Genomic DNA, 17,494 nt, shown 5'->3' with positions numbered 1-17,494 from the left:
ATCCATGAAGGCAGCTGAAAATACTCACCCTTGTTCTCCGCGATGTGCCACGGTGATCTGGACCTGCCGCAGGCTTTTGCACATCTGCCGATGTGGCACGCATGCACAGAAGGCCGGAGTGCCTGGCTAATTAAAAATCTCCCTGCACCCGACTGTCAAAGATAGAAGAGTGCAGGAATATGTCACCTGGGGCTGCTATATGTGGTTCCTGGTCACTTGATTGCTTTATCCATGGGATAGCAATGATCATGTAAAGTTAAAAAGTTTTTTTTTTAAAGTTTAAAAAGTAAAAGTTTCATCTCCCCTTATGGATCATATCCATGGGGGGAGATGAAATTACATACCGAAGGTACCCAGATTTGTCCCCAAATCAGATCTTTATCCGCAGACCTATCTCAGCTTCGGCCCATATCCCCGTCGGCAAAATGGTAGACGAATGCACAAAAGTAAAGAATTGTCCAGTAAATGTAAAATCTCCCTACACCTGAGATCCTGGAGATATCACGGGGTGCTGCAGTATTCAGTTCCTGGTTACGAGATCGCCATTATCCAATGGAAAATGGTGATCATGTAAAAGTTAAAAAAATAGTTGAAGTTTCATCTGCCCTCACAGATGTGATCCTCCTCCATGGACCTTCCCGGCTACCAAAAGTCGCCGGGAGCCTGGAACAGTGACCGGTGGCCTTGCTGAGAGGTCACATGGTACAAAAGGTTAGCAATATACCTTAGTCCAGTCTCACATGACCAGACAGAAATTGTGGATTCCTCATGCTTTTGATCTGCAGTAATACGCGGATCAATCGAATGCATTGGTTTATAGAATTCCGCTCAAATTAGCTGGTCGGAATTACATAATCCACTCGCATAAAACAGAATGCCGTATGTTCTCTTTTACATTGAATCTCCGCAACATAGAGCCCATTGCACTGTACGGTTGCGGATAAACCCATAGCCCAAATGCAACTACATTGTGTATGGGCTGTGGGTACCTGCACCATCGCTAAGCAACGGCACGGGAAATGCAAACAAAAAAAAGCTGTACTGTGCATGACCGCCTGCATTTTAATGCCCCGATGTGCCCATCCCAATTGGGCCTTTGTAACTACCCCTGTCTTCGGACATACAACACAGTTTATATAATTACTTTTATCTAAGATTTAGGGAATGCCAAAAAATGGGGGTGTGGGATTATTTTTAGGGAGACAATTTTTTTTCTGCACAAGTGAGCAATTTGGCCTGGAATTTATTCAGTTGTGCCCTGAAATCCAATGGGTGCTCCTTTCATTATAGGCCTAGCCATGTGTCCTGTAAGTAGATTGGGGCTACAATGGGTATTTCTTGAACACAGGAGATACAGGGGGATTCATTTTGGGGTAAAAATTCTTCATTCATATGTGTGCTATACGAAAAAAAAAAGTTTTTAAATTGACACAATTGACCAAAAAATGAAAATCGTAATTTTTTTCCTTCTGCTTTGCTTAGATTCATTCAAAAACTGTAGAGTAAAGATACACAGTACAACCCTAGATGAATTCGATAAGGGGTGTACACGTGGGCAATGGGACCTAAAGCACCTTCAAGAAAATGTCTGTTCTGAAAGCCACCGGTTGCTACTCTCGGTTTGGGCCCCGTTGTGCATACAGACATAATATGAGGACCACAAAAGGTAGGTTTCTTAATACAGGACGAACAGGGGGATTCATTTATATATGTGCTGTACAAAAAAAACCTGTTTTTAAAATGACACCATTGGCAAAAAAATTTAAATCATATTTTGTTTCCTTCTGCTTTGCTTAGATTCTTTAAAAAACTTTGGGGTAAAAATACACAGTACACCCCTAGATTAATGTGGCTATTTCTGGGGGTTCTCTATCGTTTTGGCCACTCGAGGGCTATGGGGCCTAAAATGCTTCAAGCAAAATGTCTGTTCTAAAAGCCACTGGCTGCTCCCTTCATGTTGGGCCCCATTGTTCATACAGACATAATATTATGGCCACAATGGGTATGTTTCTGAACACAGGACAAACACGGGTATCCATTTTGGGGTGTAAATTCTCAATTTGATGTGCCCTACAGAAAAAAAAACTGCATTTAAAATGACATATTTGCAAAAATATTATTTAACTGGGACAAGAAAGGTCCAAATTATATTATAAAGCTTGTCACTGTTTGGACCCTAAAACTTAACTTTTAATAATTATAGAAACTGACACACATACATGGGACACACAAAAATAAGGAATGTATTAAATGTATACTCTAGGATACTTCTCACTGGCTTACGTAAGTAAATATCAAATATGGTCCATTAAAAAACCTTTCTTCTGCGCTCTTTACTGTGGATCTTTTGCTCTTTTGCTTTTCCCAGCAAAAGATCCACAGTAAAGAGCGCGGAAGAAAGGTTTTTTATCTATGAACTCTGGTTATTTCCCCATTTGGGTTTGTATACCTTTTGGGTTTTTTTCTTCCTGCTGCCCTCCTTAATCCTGAAGGATATCTGAGGATCTTCATTTATTACAAGCAAACCGGGACCATCAGTGCAAGTGGGGTGTCCCCCTTACATTCCTGGGACCCTGCTATGCACCAGGTGAGTTAACCCCATATACATTTCGGCATATTGTGTGGTGGCGCGGATCGCTATTCTTTAAATATCGACCATTGTTATGTGTCCTGAATTTTAATGGGTGTGTTTGGTACCACTGTAGGTAAACCCAAATAAGAGGGACAATACTAAACAATGTTGATCTTCTCCCTGAGGTGTAAGGGAGTTTATTTTGACAGTACACTACAACAGGCAGGAATAACCCCCCGATGAAGTGTCAGTCAGTTATAGATCCTAATCGTGACCAGGACAGAAGACAACTCTGCCATGACATTAAATCAGGTATAATGAACTTAATAGGTCTAGTTTGGTCCAACGCATTTCGCTCCACTCAGGAGCTCCTCAGGGACCTGAATCTGCCTCGATGATATGCCTCTATAAGTATCCTTAGTCATTAGTTTTAAAATGGGGGGCATTTGTGGGGGTATCTATCATTCTGACATCTATGAGCTTTTGAAATCTTGGCTTGGTATAGGAAAACAAAGTGTTCCTCAAAATGTTGATAATCAATGTTAAATTTGTATGTCCCCTAACTGGTTAAAAAAAAAAAGCTAACATTTTTCAAATGTGCATCCAGAATAAAGTAAACAGATGGAAATATATATCTTATCAAATATGTCTATCGTATGCTTGCACATATTTTAGATATTGCAATTGAAAATGTGCTGCAGCGCCTTGAGCTACCGACTGAAGGCGACATGCTCACAGATGGTAATTGAGAGGTGGAGGAGGGTGGGTTGGAGGAGGTGGCATAATAAGCAGGAGAAACCATGACCGAGGTAGGATCCGCAATCCTTGGTGTTAGTAACACATGAGCGGACCCAGGGTCAGACTCAGTCCCAGCCTGCACCAGGTTAACCCAATGTGTCATCAGTTGTCCACGTGTTGGTGGTTAAATGGACCTTCCCAGTAACTGCGTTGGTGAGGGCACGGTTGATATTCCATGACACGTGCTGGTGTAGGGTCGGGACGACAGAGCAGGAAAAATAGTGGCGACTGGGGACGGCCACCGCCATAAGGTTGCAGAAAGCCTGAGTGTCTTTCAGCCTATATGGCAGCATCTCCAGGCTCAGCAGTTCAGAGATATGCATGTTTAGCGATTGTGCATGTGGGTGGCTGCATATTTGCGCTTGCGCTCTGTTTGTGTTATGGACAGCTGAACGCTGCTCTGGGACACATTGGTGGAGGCAGTGGAGGACTGTGCAGGTGAAGAGGTGTGTGCAGGGCGGGAGACTCTCGTGCCTGCGTCCTGGAAGAGGGATTACATCTCAGTGCCAGCATGTGAATGTGCATGCTGGTAGTGGTGGCTCCTCGGCTGATCTTGGTGCGGAACAAGTTTCACACCACTGTTCGTCGGTCGTCCGCGCGCTCCTTAAAAAACCTCCAGATCTTTAAACACCTAGCCCTCTGCACGGGAGCGTGCCACGAGGAGGGGCTGTGGGGAAGAGTTGGGGGATTACTTGCTCTGCCCCTGCTTCCCCCTCTGGACGCCCCACTGCCTCTTCCCACCTGTTCTCGTGCTGCACTTGCCTCCCCCCCCGAAGCACTGTCTTCAGTAGGCTTACCAATCTAGGTGGGGTCAGTCACCTCATCATCCACCAGCTCCTCCTATGAATCCCCAGTCTGCTCCTCCCTCAGACTTACTGCCCTAACAACAACCTCACTGACAGACAATTGTGTCTCATCATCAACATCAACAAATACCACTTAAGACACTACTTGGAAGTCCCCAACCTTATCACTCTGAGACTGTGAAAGGTCCAAATTTTGGCCATTGGTCACGATAAGCTCCTCAGCTTGCTTATGAACTGTTGTTTGCGACACAGGGAAGGGACCTGAGAACAGATCCTGTGAGTATGCCTGTTCTGAATCTCTCTTTTTCCTGGAGTGACCAGGCTGGGAGGAAGGAAGAGCAGACTTAGGACTCAGAGATCCAGTCCCTTGGCTAGCGTGAGTGGACTGCATGGAAGATTGGGTGGTGGATAAATCACTATCCATGTTATCACCTGATCGCACTGTGGTGGTTTTAATAATGGTCTACCACGCGGACCTACAAAATGTGAGATGAGGCTAGGGAGCATAGATATGCGGCGTTCTACTTCTCCCTCAGCAGCAGGCACTATTTAGCCCCGCCCAGGCCCTCAGTCTCTGCCCACACCCTCATTCGGATTCCCACGTCCGCGTCCACATCCTCGTCCTCGACCCTTACCCCTAGTCTTAATCATGCTGTATAATGCACTGCGTCAAAATGCTACGCAAACTGGAAGGTATTTTGCTATGCTTTAAGCCAAAAATAGACAGTGTAAAATGTATACAGTCTTGTTATATAGTGAGGATCAAGAGGACACACCCTGGGGTAATTTGCATACGCTATAGCAAAAAACATACAGTGAAAAATGTGTACAGTCTTGTTATACAGTGTGGATCGACAGGAAACACACTGGGGTATTTTGCATACACTATAGCAAAAAATAGTGAAAAATGAGTACAGTCTTGTTCCAAAAACAAATAAAAAAATGAAAAATGAAAGAAGTTTTGTTAGTTCCTATATAGTCTGTGTACACCTGTAGCAGTATACTGTATAGAGCCGGTAGCAGTATGCAGTATTGGCACACTTGTGTAATGTTACTTCCGGATGTAGTACAAACATGAAATTTGGCACAACCATTCTACGGGTCATAAATAGTAAAAGTGAAGGGGTCACAAGTCGAAAATTTAATAAATGCAAAAATATTGGCAGCCCTGTGTAATGTATTAAATCTAATTCTCTAACTTCCCTATTTCATACAAACAAGAAATTTGGCATGAGTATTCTTTAGGTCATAATTAGGAAAAGTAAATGGGTATGAAATTAATTATTCAATGCTAATTGCAAAAGTATTGGCACACCTGTGTAATGTACCAAATCTTATTCTCTAACTTTCCGATGTCGTACAAACATTAAATTTGTGATGATCATTCTTCAGCTCCTGAATAGGAAAAGTGAATGGGTATGAACTTGATTATTCAATGTTATGTGCAAAAGTATCGCCACCATCTTGTAATGTACCTCATGTAAATCTCCAACTTCCCAATGTCATGCAATCAAGAAATTTGGCATGAGTATTCTTTATGTCCTAATTACGAATAGTAAAGGGGTTACAACTCCATAACTCAATGGTATTTGCAGAAGTATTGGCACACATGTGTAATAAAACTTCCTGGTGTCATACAAACATGAAAATTGACACTACCATGCTACAGGTTGTACATAGGAAAAGTAAAGGGGTCACAACTCGAAAATTCAAAGATAAGTGCAAAAATATTGGCAGCCCTGTGTAATATATTAAATCTTATTCTGTAACTTCCCGATTTTCTACAAACAAGAAATTTGGCACAAACATTCTTTAGGTCCTAAATAGTAAAAGTAAAGGGGTCATACCTCAGAAATGCAACATTAAGCGCAAAAATATTGGCACCCCTATGTATTTAACCTCCTGGTGACATACAAGAATTACATTTGACACGACCATGCTACAGGTCCTAAATAGGAAAAGTTAAGGGGTCAGAACTCAAAAATTCAATGCTAAGTGCAAAAATATTGGTAGCTCTCTGTAATGTACCAAATCTAATTCTCTAACTTCTTGATGATTATTCTTCAGCTCCTAAATAGGAAAAGTAAATGTGTATGAACCTAATTATTCAATGCTAATTGCAAAAGTATTGGCACACCTGTGGAATGGAACTTCCTGGTGTCGTACAAACATGAAATTTGGCAAAACCCTTCTACAGGTCCTAAATAGGAAAAGTAAAGGGGTCACAACTAGAGATGAGCGAGCACACTCGTCCTAGCTTGATGCTCATTCCAGCATTAGGGTACTCGAGATGCTCGTTACTCGAGACGAACACCACGCTGTACTCGAGTCAATTGCATTTCCTTCCCGCATGTTTAGGGCCATTTTCAAGCCAATAGACATGCGGGGAAGGCATTACCACTTTCTGCTGTGACGTGCCAGCCCTATCCCACCCCACAGTAGTGAGTGGCTGGGCCGATCAGGTAACCGCCGAGTACTTAAAGTGGTCCCGCCCGCGGCTCGCCTCAGACGCATGCTGGTAGAGGTTAGGGAAAGTGCTGCTGCTGATATAGGGACAGTGTTAGCGTAGGATCCAGTCTACAAGAACCCCAAGGTCTTTCTTAGGGCTTCTCACTCTTCATAGTGTGCATTACTGTTGTGGCTGGCTGGGAGCAGTAGTGCACCAATTTTTTTATTTCATCTCGGGCTGTGCAGGCCATGTTAGCTATAGCATTCTCAGTCTGCAGTGTATTATGCAGAGTTTAGGGGAAGAGCTGCTTATATAGGGGAAAGTGTTAGAGTAGGATCCTGTCTTCAAGAACCCCAAGAGTCCTTCTTAGGGCTACATCTGACCGTGTGCATTATAGTTGTGGCTTGCTGGGAGTAGTAGTGCATCAATTTTTGTATTACGCATCTAGGCCTGTTCCCAGCTTTTCAGTAATAACGTTCTCAGCCTAAAGTGCCGTACAACCAGCTCTCACAGTGAAACTGCTCTCTAACATCTCCTAGTCTACTGCAAGCGACTTCATTTATACCGTTCTGTGTCTGCAGTGCATAACCCAGAGTGTTGGGACACAGCCATTTCTATAGGGAAAGTTATACACTATACAGTCCTGATCCTCCATGCAAGAACCCGAACGCTCCTTCTTGAGGCTACATCTGACCGTGTGCATTATAGTTGTGGCTTGCTGGGAGTATTAGTGCATCAATATTTGTAATATGCATCTAGACCAGTTCCCAGCCTTTCAGTAATTGATTCTCAGCCTGCAGTGCCGTACAACCAGCTCTCACCGTGAAATTGCTCTCTAATATTTCCTAGCCTACTGCTAACGACTTCATTTATACCGTTCTGTGTCTGCAGTGCATTAAACAGAGGTCTCACCGCTAAACAAAACTGCAATATTTCCTTGGCCACTGCAAAGTATTTCAGCTCTGCTGCTGTGCAGAGCGTCTTACAATACCCTTTCCTTGGTGGGGTTGAGATAGACGCAGTTACCAGCACTATCCACTGGCTTTAGAGTCTTCTCCTACTCCACACAGCCTCTATTATCTACAAGTCTCTGTGAGCAGTAAATTACCCCTAGGTATGAGCGCAAGACAGCGGGTTAATTTCTTCAAGTCACAGCATAGAGCCTCCGCTATCTACAAGTCTCTGTGTGCGGTGAATTAAGCCACAGTTGTCAGTGGTGTACAGTGGGGTAATTTATTTGGGCCCTGCTCTATTCTTAATCCACCATGATGAGAAGTAGGGGTAAGGGTCGAGGATGCGGATGTCCAAGAGAGGGTGTGGGCACCGGCCGACTTCCTGGTCGTGGTGAATCACAGCCGGCTGCTGTGGGATTAGGAGAGAGGCAAGTTTCTGGGCTCCCGAGCTTCATAGCACAATTTACGGGTCTGCGTGGTAGACCTTTATTACAAACAGAGCAGTGTAAGCAGGTCCTGTCGTGGATGGCAGAAAATGCGTCCAACAATGTATCCACCAGCCAGTCTTCTACGGAGTCGACTACTCCCGGCCTAGGAACTGCAACTCTGAATCCTCTGGCTGCTGCTCCTCCTTCTTTCCAGCCTCCTCACTCTATGAAAATGACATATTCTGAGCAGGCAGACTCCCAGGAACTGTTCTCGGGTCCCTGCCATGAGTGGAAAAAATGGTTCCTCTCTCACCTGAGGAGTTTGTTGTGACCGATGCCCAACCTTTGGAAAGTTCCCAGAGTCCGGGTGATGAGGCTGGGGACTTTCGGCAACTGTCTCAAGAGCTTTTTGTGGATGAGGATGATGAGACACAGTTGTCTTTATCAGTGAGGTAGTAGTAAGGGCAGTAAGTCCAAGGGAGGAGCGCACTGAGGATTCAGAGGAAGAGCAGCTGGACGATGAGGTAACTGACCCCACCTGGTTTGCTAAGCCTACTGAGGACAGGGCTTCAGAGGGGGAGGCAAGTGCAGCAGCAGGACAGCTTGGAAGAGTCAGTAGAGTGGCCAGAGGTAGGGGCAGGGCTAGAGCGAAGAAATCCCCCAACTGTTTCCCAAAGCACCCCCTCATGGCAAGCATCCATGCAGAGCGTGTAGATGATTTTTAGTGAGATCGCGGATGACTGCCGAACAGTGGTGTGAAACCTGTGTCTCACCAAGATCAGCTGGGGAGCCACCACTACCAGCCTCGCCACCACCAGCATGCGCAGGCTTGCACCCACATCCTCCCCTCCACCGTCCTCCACTCCTTCCAGCAATGTCTCTCAGCACAGCGTTCAGCTGTCGCTAACACAAGCGTTGGAGCGAAAGCGCAAATACGCCGCCACCCACGTACAAACTTTAAACATGCACATTGCCAAATTAATCAGCCTGGAGATGCTGCTATACAGGCTTGTGGAAATGGAGGCTTTCAAAAACATGATGGCGGAGGTGGTCCCGCGCTACTCGGTCCTCAGTCGCCACTACATTTCCCGGTGTGCCGTCCCAGCCCTACAAGAGCATATCTCCCGCAACATAAATCATGCCCTCACCAACGCGGTTACTGGGAAGGTCCACTTAGCCACGGACACGTGGACAAGTACTGGCGGACAGGGCCACTATATCTCCCTGACGGCACATTGGGTTAACTTGGTGGAGGCTGGGACCGTGTCAGAGCCTGGGACCGCTCACGTCCTACCCACACCCAGTATAGCAGGTCCTACCTCGGTACTGGTCTCTGCGGCTTTTTATGCCACCTCCTCCAAAACCTCTCCCTCACGTCTACCTCTCAATTAAGAAGCGTGAGCACGTCGCCAGCAGTTGGAAGCGCGGGTAGTGGCAGCACAGCGGTGGGCAAGCGTCAGCAAGCCGTGCTGAAACTAATCAGCTCAGGTGACAAGAGGCATATGGCTCCTGTGCTGTTGCAAGGTCTGACAGAGCAGACAGACCTCTGCCTTTTGCCGCTGAGCCTCCAACCGGGCACGGTCGTGTGTGACAACGGTCGTAGCCTGGTGGCGGCTCTGCAGCTCGGCAGCCTCACACATGTGCCATGCCTGGCTCACGTCTTCAATCTGGTGGTTCAGCGGTTTCTGAAAAACTACCCCCACTAGTCTGACCTGCTCGGCAAGGTGCGCAGCGTCTGCGCACATTTCCACAAGTCCACCACGGACGCTGCCACCCTGAGGACCCTGCACGTTGGAATTCTATGCTGCACATGTTGGCCAGGCTGACGAGCAATAATGGAATACCAGCTGTAACATGGGCTGCAAGTGGTAGTCAGCCTCCACAATTTTTTACTGAGGAGTGGGCATGGATGGCAGATATCTGCCAGGTCCTCAGAAACTTTGAGGAGTCTACCCAGATGGGGAGCAGCGATGCTGCAATCATTAGTGTTACCATCCCGCTGCTTTGTCTGCTGAGAAGTTCGCTGCAAAGCATAAAAGCTGACGCTTTGCGGTTGGAACAGGAGATGGGGATTACAGTATTTCACTTGATAGCCAGACCACCCTCATGTCTATATCTCAGCGCATTTTGGAGGAGAAGGAGGAGGGGGAGGTGCAGGAGGAGGAGGGAGAAGAGATACCTGGGCACACTGCAGAGGGTACCCATGCTGCTTTCCTCTCATCTGTTCAGCGTGTATGGGCTGTAGATGAGGAGGAGAAGGAGGAGGAGGATCCTGAAAGTCATCTTCCTAGTGAAGACAGCGATGTGTTGCGTACTGGTACCCTGGCACACATGGCTGACTTCATGTTAGGCTGCCTTTCCCGTGACCCTCGCGTAAAACACATTCTGGCCAATACGGATTACTGGGTGTACACCCTTCTCGACCCACGGTATAAGGAGAAACTTTCCACTCCCATTCCCAAAGAGGGAAGGGGTACGAGAGTGATGCAGTACCACAGAGCCCTGGTGTAAAAAGTGAGGCTAAAGTTCCCATCTGACAGCACTAGTGGCAGAAGATGCAGTTCAGAGGGCCAAGTAGCAGGGAAGGCGTGGGGATCAGGCAGCATGTCCAGCGCAGGCAGGGGAACACTCTCCAAGGCCTTTGCCAGCTTTATGGCCTCCCAGCAAGACCCCAGTCAAGGCTGAGTCAGAGGGAGCACTGTAAAAAGATGGTGAGGGAGTACGTAGCCAATCGTACCACCGTCCTCTGTGATGCCTCTGCTCCATTGGGTGTCAAAGCTGGACACATGGCACGAACTTGCGCTGTCCACCCTGGAGGTTCTAGCCTGCCCTGCCGTTAGCATCTTGTCAGAGACAGTGTTTAGTGCAGCTGGGGGAATCATCACGGATAAGCGTACCCGCCTGTCAACTGCCAGTGCCGACATGCTTACACTCATAAAGATGAACAAAGGCTGGATTTCCCCAGACTTCTCTTCTCCATTGGCAGAAAGCAGCGGAACCTAATGATTCTTTTTGCTGCAACAGGAGAAAAAAGCATCCACTATCACCAGAAAAAAGGGGGAATTAGCTTTGTCAATCACTCTCGGATATTATTACTCCTCCTCCTAAAACAGCATATCATCACGCTGAACTGACAATTTTTCTGCGGCCCAAAAGGCTGTGTTTATAATTTTTTTTGCAATTTTTCAAAGTTTCAAAAGTATTGATACTTTAACAGAAACCAATTTGTTTCACAGGGCTGCCTCCAGGCTCTGTTAGAAATTAAGCAACAGCAAGTGCTATCTTTAAAAAATGTTTATGGGTTTCACCTGCCCTCGCAGTTGAGCAATTTTTTAGGGGTGCACTTTTACTCTTGGTAAACCAATTTTTCTGGCCCTCGCCTATACTTTTATCTAACTAACTTTTCCGGCCTTCTCCTACGCTCATGGTACACCAATGTTTCAGGCGTTCGCCTATACTCTTGCTACAGAAATGTTTCAGGGGTCTGCCTATACTTTTGCTACAGAAATGCTACTGGGGTCTGCCTATACTTTTGCTACAGAAATGTTACTGGGGTCCGCCTATACCTTTGCTACAGAAACGTTGCTAGGGTCTGCCTATGCTCTGCTACAGAAATGTTACTGGGGACCGCCTATACTCTTGCTACAGAAATGTTGCAGGGGTCTGCCTATACTTCTGCTACAAAAATGTTACTGGAGTCCGCCTATGCAGTTTCTACTGAATGGTTTGAGTGGTTCGCCTATACTTTTGCTACATAAATATTACTGGGGTCTGCCCATGCTGTGGGTACACAAAGACTTCCCATGTTTGGGCACTGTGATTTCATTATGCGTAATAACATCTTTAAGTTCCTTGGGCTCGCCTATGCTGTGGGTGCACAAAGACTTACCATTGCGGTGTTTTACCAGTTTGGCACAAATACACTGACAGACTAGGGTAGAAATGTGGGCGGAGGTCCTTGGCGGGGTGAAACTCACATGGATTTCCCATTGCTATGTAACTCGTGATACCTTGGGTCACACAAGGTGGAGGCTGGGACCGAGCCTGACCCAGGACCCGCTCACAAAGTATTGCTGCATTATGGAGATGTGTAGAAGTGATGTCACCTTTATGCCCTCGTTTGCTGCTCCTGACAATTTTGTGACGGAGGTGTCACAGGATTGGAATGATGATCGTACATCAATTTATCATCAATTCTCAACTGCACTGTGGGCTATCGCGTACATTTTCAAAGACGGTTGCTGCCTGGCCCTGCCAACCCTCTGCAGTGTGTGCCTCCGGTTTCTCCTCATCCAGTACGCGCTTTTAAATAGACATGAGGGTGGTGTGGCTATGAAGCAAGCGTGTGGCATGAGGGTGGCTGAACGCTGCGCAGTGAAACTTTTGTGTACGCTGTGGAAGCAGGGTCGTGCAGGGGCTTTAGACAGCAATGCCAGCATGTAACCCAGGTGAAGAGGCAGCTGTGTCACCCGCAGGCAGTGATTGTCCTTGGTTGCAGGTAGTGTGGTGCTTAGCTTAGATGTGCCAGTGCGTGTGCCTTGCTAATGAGGGTTTGTCGGAAGTAAATTGTTAGGGGGTGACGCCAGACTCTTGCCCCCATTTTGGCTTAATAGTGGGACCTGGGAGCCTCAGGTGCAGCCATGCATGCTGCGCCTACACTTCTCTATTGGTTTCTGTGGTGTTTCCATGACTTTCTTATGTTTTCGGGTGTGTGACAAGTCATCAGCTATGCGAAGCATCGGTCCCATAAAAATGCTCGAGTCGCCCATTGACTTCAATTGGGTTCGTTACTCAAAACGAGCATTACGAAAAGTTCGACTCGAGCAACGAGCACCCGAGCATTTTGATGCTCGCTCATCTCTAGTCACAACTTGAAAATTCAATACTAAGGGTAAAAATATCGGCAGCCCTCTATAATGTATCAAATATTATTTTCTAGTTTCTCATTCCGTACAAACATAAAATTTGTGATGGTCATTCTCTTGCTCCTAAATAGGAAAAGTGAATGAGTAGGAACATGATTATTAAATGCTATATGCAAAAGTATTGGCTTCCCTGTATAATGTACCAAATCTAATACTCTAACCTCCCGATGTCATATAAGCATAACATTTGGCAGGAGCATACATAGGTATTAGCACCCCTGTGTAACGTATCAAAACTAATTCTCTAAGAACCCAATGTCGCACAAGCATAAAATTTGGCATGAGCATTCTTTAGGTCCTAATTGGGAAAAGTGAAGGGGTCTCAACTCGATTATTCAATGCTAATTGCAAAAGTATTAGCACACCTGTGTAATGTAATTTACTGATGTCGTACAAACATGAAATTTGACACAACCATTCTGCAAGTCCTAATATGAAAAGTAAAGGGGTCACAACTTGAAAATTCACTGCTAAGTGCAAACATATTGGCAGCCCTCTGCAATGTATGAAATCTAAATCTCTAAATTCCCGATGCCTTACAAACATTACATTTGTGAGGATCATTCTTCAGCTCCTAAATAGAAAAAGTAAATGTGCACGAACTTAATTATTCAATGCAAATTGCAAAAGTAATGGCACACCTGTGTAACGTAACTTCCTAGTGTCTTATAAACATGGAATTTGGCAGGAGCATTCTTTAGATCCTACATAGGAAAAGTAATGGGATCACAACCCGATTATTTAATGCTAAGTGCAAAAGTATTGACCCCCCTTTGTAATATACAAAATTTAATTCTCTAATTTCCTGCTGTTTCACAAACATTAAATTTGGCAGGAATATACTTTAGGTCCTAAATACTAAAAGTAAATGGGTCACAACTTGGAAGTTCAATTCTAAGTACAAAAGTATTTGCACCCTTGTGTAGCATACCAAAACTAATTCTCTAAGTACTTGATGTCCTACAAACATAAAATTTGGCATCAGCATTTTTTAGTTCCCATGTAGGCAAAGTAAATGGGGCACAACCTGAAAATTCCATGCTAAGTTCAAAAATATTGGCACCCCTATGTAATTTAACCTCCTGGTGTCATACAAACATGACATTTGACTCGACCATTCTTTAGGTCCTAAATAGGAAAAGTAAAGGGGAATCGACTAGAGTATTCAATGGTATGTGCAAAAGCATTGGCACCCATATGTAATGTAACTTCCCGGTGTCGTGCAAACATTAAATTTGGCACAACCATTCTCCAAGTCCTAAATAAGAAATGTAAATGGGTCACAACTCGAAAATTCAATGCTAAGTGCACCACCATGTCATGTAACTTCCCAATGTCGCACAAACATGACATTTTGCAGGTGCATTCTTTAGGCCCTAAATTGAAAAAGTCAAGGGGTCACAACTCAAAAATCCAATGCTAAGTGCAAGAGTATTGGCACTCCTTTGGAATATAATAAATCTAGTATATACTCTAACTTCCTGATGCCGTACAAAAAAGAATTTTGGCATGAACATTCTTTAGATTCTAAATAGGAATAGTAAAGGGGTCCCAGCTCATGTTTTCAATGCTAAGTGCCAAAGTATTGACACGCCTCTGTAATGTAACTTCCCGATGTCATAGAAACATGAAAATTGGCATGGCCATTCTACATGTTTTAAATAGGAAAAGTAAAGGGGGTCACAACTCGAAAATGCAATGCTAATTGCAAAAGTATTCAGAGAAAAAGAAGATATCAACAGCACTGTTTGAGTCTAATAAGGTTGAACAAGTATCCTGCATGCCCACTAGGATTGGGATCCAAGCCAAGCCATTCCTTGCATAAACTTGAAAAAATGATGTAGGCAGCAGTTGCAGTGCAAATCAATGAAGATCTTTTTATTCCTCCCAGGACATGCAAACATGATGTTTCGACTACTTGAGTTTTTGTCATACTTGACAAAGTATGAAACCAAAAAATGAGGGGCCCAACATTTTAAAGTGTCCCTAGTACACACTTTGTCAAGTATAACAAAGACTCAAGGAGTCTAAACGTCATGTTTGCATGTCTTGGGAGGAATAAAAAGATCTTCATTGCTTTGCACCGCAACTGCTTCCTACATCATTTTTTCAAGTTAATTGCAAAAGTATTGGCATCCCTGTGTAATCTACCAAGTCTAATTCTCTACCTTCCAGATGTTGTACAAACTTGACATTTGGGATTATCATTCTTTAACTCCCAAGTAGGAAAAGAAAAGGGATCACAACTTGATTATTCAATTCTAAGGGCAATAAGATTGATGCTGTCACGTACCGGGCACAGGAGAGGAAGAGGGGGGACAATACCTATCAATCTTGCCTCCTGTCTTGATCACTCCAGCGGTATTGTAAGCATGAAGTCGTTAGAATACAGGCTGATTTGTACAAAGCTTTCACGGGGCTTCTGCACGCATGCAAAGCGGAAGCTCAAATCACCACCTGATCCGTTCTAACTCACTCCAGTGCCCTACAATGCCCATACACAGCTGCCACCACCAATGTTTACAGGCATTGGACCTGATTTATGAATTAGTAACAGAATCTTTGGAGTATTATGGTTCGTTGTTAAAACGGATAAGGCTTGAACTGATACATTGTAGATTTATTCTAGAAATGGTCTGCAGTGCAATATATACAAAATGTACAAAAGTATACAAGGAAAAAGATTGTTACATGGGGAAATAAGGAATACAGTATTAATACAGCAGATTTAAAATAAACAGGAGAAATTAAAAGAAAGTTACCAGATTTTGGGATACACAGCCCAAAAGGGTTTGGCTGGCGGAGAGCCAGAACATAGGGAAGTCCATATACTGCAGTATAGCTCCATGGATCGACAAATGGGACCTGAGGGGCCCAACATTTTAAAGTGTCCCTAGTACACACTTCCTCCCTGCCCCCTCTGAGGTCATACAGAGAATGGAGGGTTGGACTTGTACAAACTCTGAAGAATCATAAATTATTATTTTTTGGTCATATCTCGGCGGGGAAGGGGGGGTGGGGCTCCGATCGTTAAGGCATGCCAGCCATATTTCCAGTCATGATTTTATCTGCAGGTGCATACCAAACACACAGCCACAATCATAACCAGGGATGGGGTTACATAATTTGAGAGGGTTCCTTAGCGCGTAACGCACCGTGAGTGGATGTGTTTTGTCCAGCTGTGACACCCGATTTTGAAAATCTAATTCATATTTGACTGGGACATTCACACAACCAAATATTCTTATTAAAGATTTCCCCAATATGATTTTTTTGGGCTCCGGCTAGTCTGGAAGAGGAAGTTAATAGAAAAATGTTTTTTTAAAACGTAATTACCACATGCATGGTCTGTATTCTCATGCTAATACCACTTAACAAATACAGGTGGGAGAGAAAGAATGGGGGTTATTTACATCACAGCACAGCTCTTGTCCAGGCCAGGTGAGACAATGCTTTTCCTGCATGCACATATCAACAGGCTGGGGGGGAAAAGCTGCTAAACCTGTCACTTCTTTCCACCTATTCAAGGATTATATAGTAGGTACCAAATGGATTGCTGGACATAGGCTGAATATAATGCCCAGAACAAGATGGTTGATGGCTTAACGACTCTAGGTACAAAATCTTATACATCATCATAGGCGCCCCTGTGTAATGTTCGAAATCTAATTAACTAACTTCCCAATGTCGTACAAGCATGAAATTTGGCAGGAGCATTCTTTAGGTCCTAAGTAGGAAAAGTAAATGGGTCACAACTCAAAAATTCAATGCTATGTACAAAAGTAAGTGCACACCTATATAATGTAACTTCTCGGTGTTGTACAAGTGTAAAATTTGGCACAAGTATTCTTTAGGTCCTAAATGAGGAGAGTGGGATGGTTGGCACATTCTGCAGAGGGACATTGGTACATCAGCCTGAGGAGAATCTAATGCTTCTTTATGTGTATCCATATTTTATTCTGTGGTTACTCTAAAGTAACCTTGGATTCATAAAATGTTTTGTGCAAACAACACGTAAACACCTGTATCAAATTAACTTGGGTGAGGCCAGGTAAATCAGCTAGTAAAAATATATGGGTGCAATGTGCATATCTGTCCCAAGTTTATACTGTTCGTGACTTGGGCAGCATGAACCAGGTGACATGTTCCTTTTTAGGAATCACTGATAATTAGACACATTAGTTTGCACATTAGTTTCAAAGAGAGAAGTGGAGACTTTGTCCATAATGGTCATCAATGAAACTCCATATGGAGAAATTGCTTGGAAAATTATACAAAATTTATGGAATGGAAATGTACATAAACTTACATCTTATGGATGGCACGGGTTCATAAGCTAAGTTTGCACCTTTGGCAATGGACAGTGGCTGCAACAGCGGGGATTGTGAGTCTACCCATCCCTGCTGTTTCAATAGTGTCAGTTAGGTAGAGCTCCAAGAGAGAAGTGGAAGAAGACTTGATTGCATATGAAAGGAATATATTGACATAAACTCATCTGACGCACCTATGACCAGCCCTAATGAAGTTAGGGGCAGCCTAGGTTGTCTGCAATCCAAGTAGGCA

General features: G+C 44.4%; 1 protein-coding gene across 1 annotated transcript in view; it reads right to left on the bottom strand.

Moving 5' to 3' along the window:
• LOC136571913 (SLAM family member 5-like) overlaps positions 1–17,494 on the bottom strand; it is a 520,182-nt gene that overhangs the window by 56,555 nt on the left and 446,133 nt on the right. The gene's annotated exons all lie outside the window — the stretch shown is intronic.

The sequence above is a fragment of the Eleutherodactylus coqui genome, chromosome 6 (genome assembly GCF_035609145.1).
Source record: "Eleutherodactylus coqui strain aEleCoq1 chromosome 6, aEleCoq1.hap1, whole genome shotgun sequence".
Taxonomy (NCBI): domain Eukaryota; kingdom Metazoa; phylum Chordata; class Amphibia; order Anura; family Eleutherodactylidae; genus Eleutherodactylus; species Eleutherodactylus coqui.
Note: the sequence above shows the minus strand (reverse complement) of the source record. Positions and strands in the feature narration are given on the sequence as shown.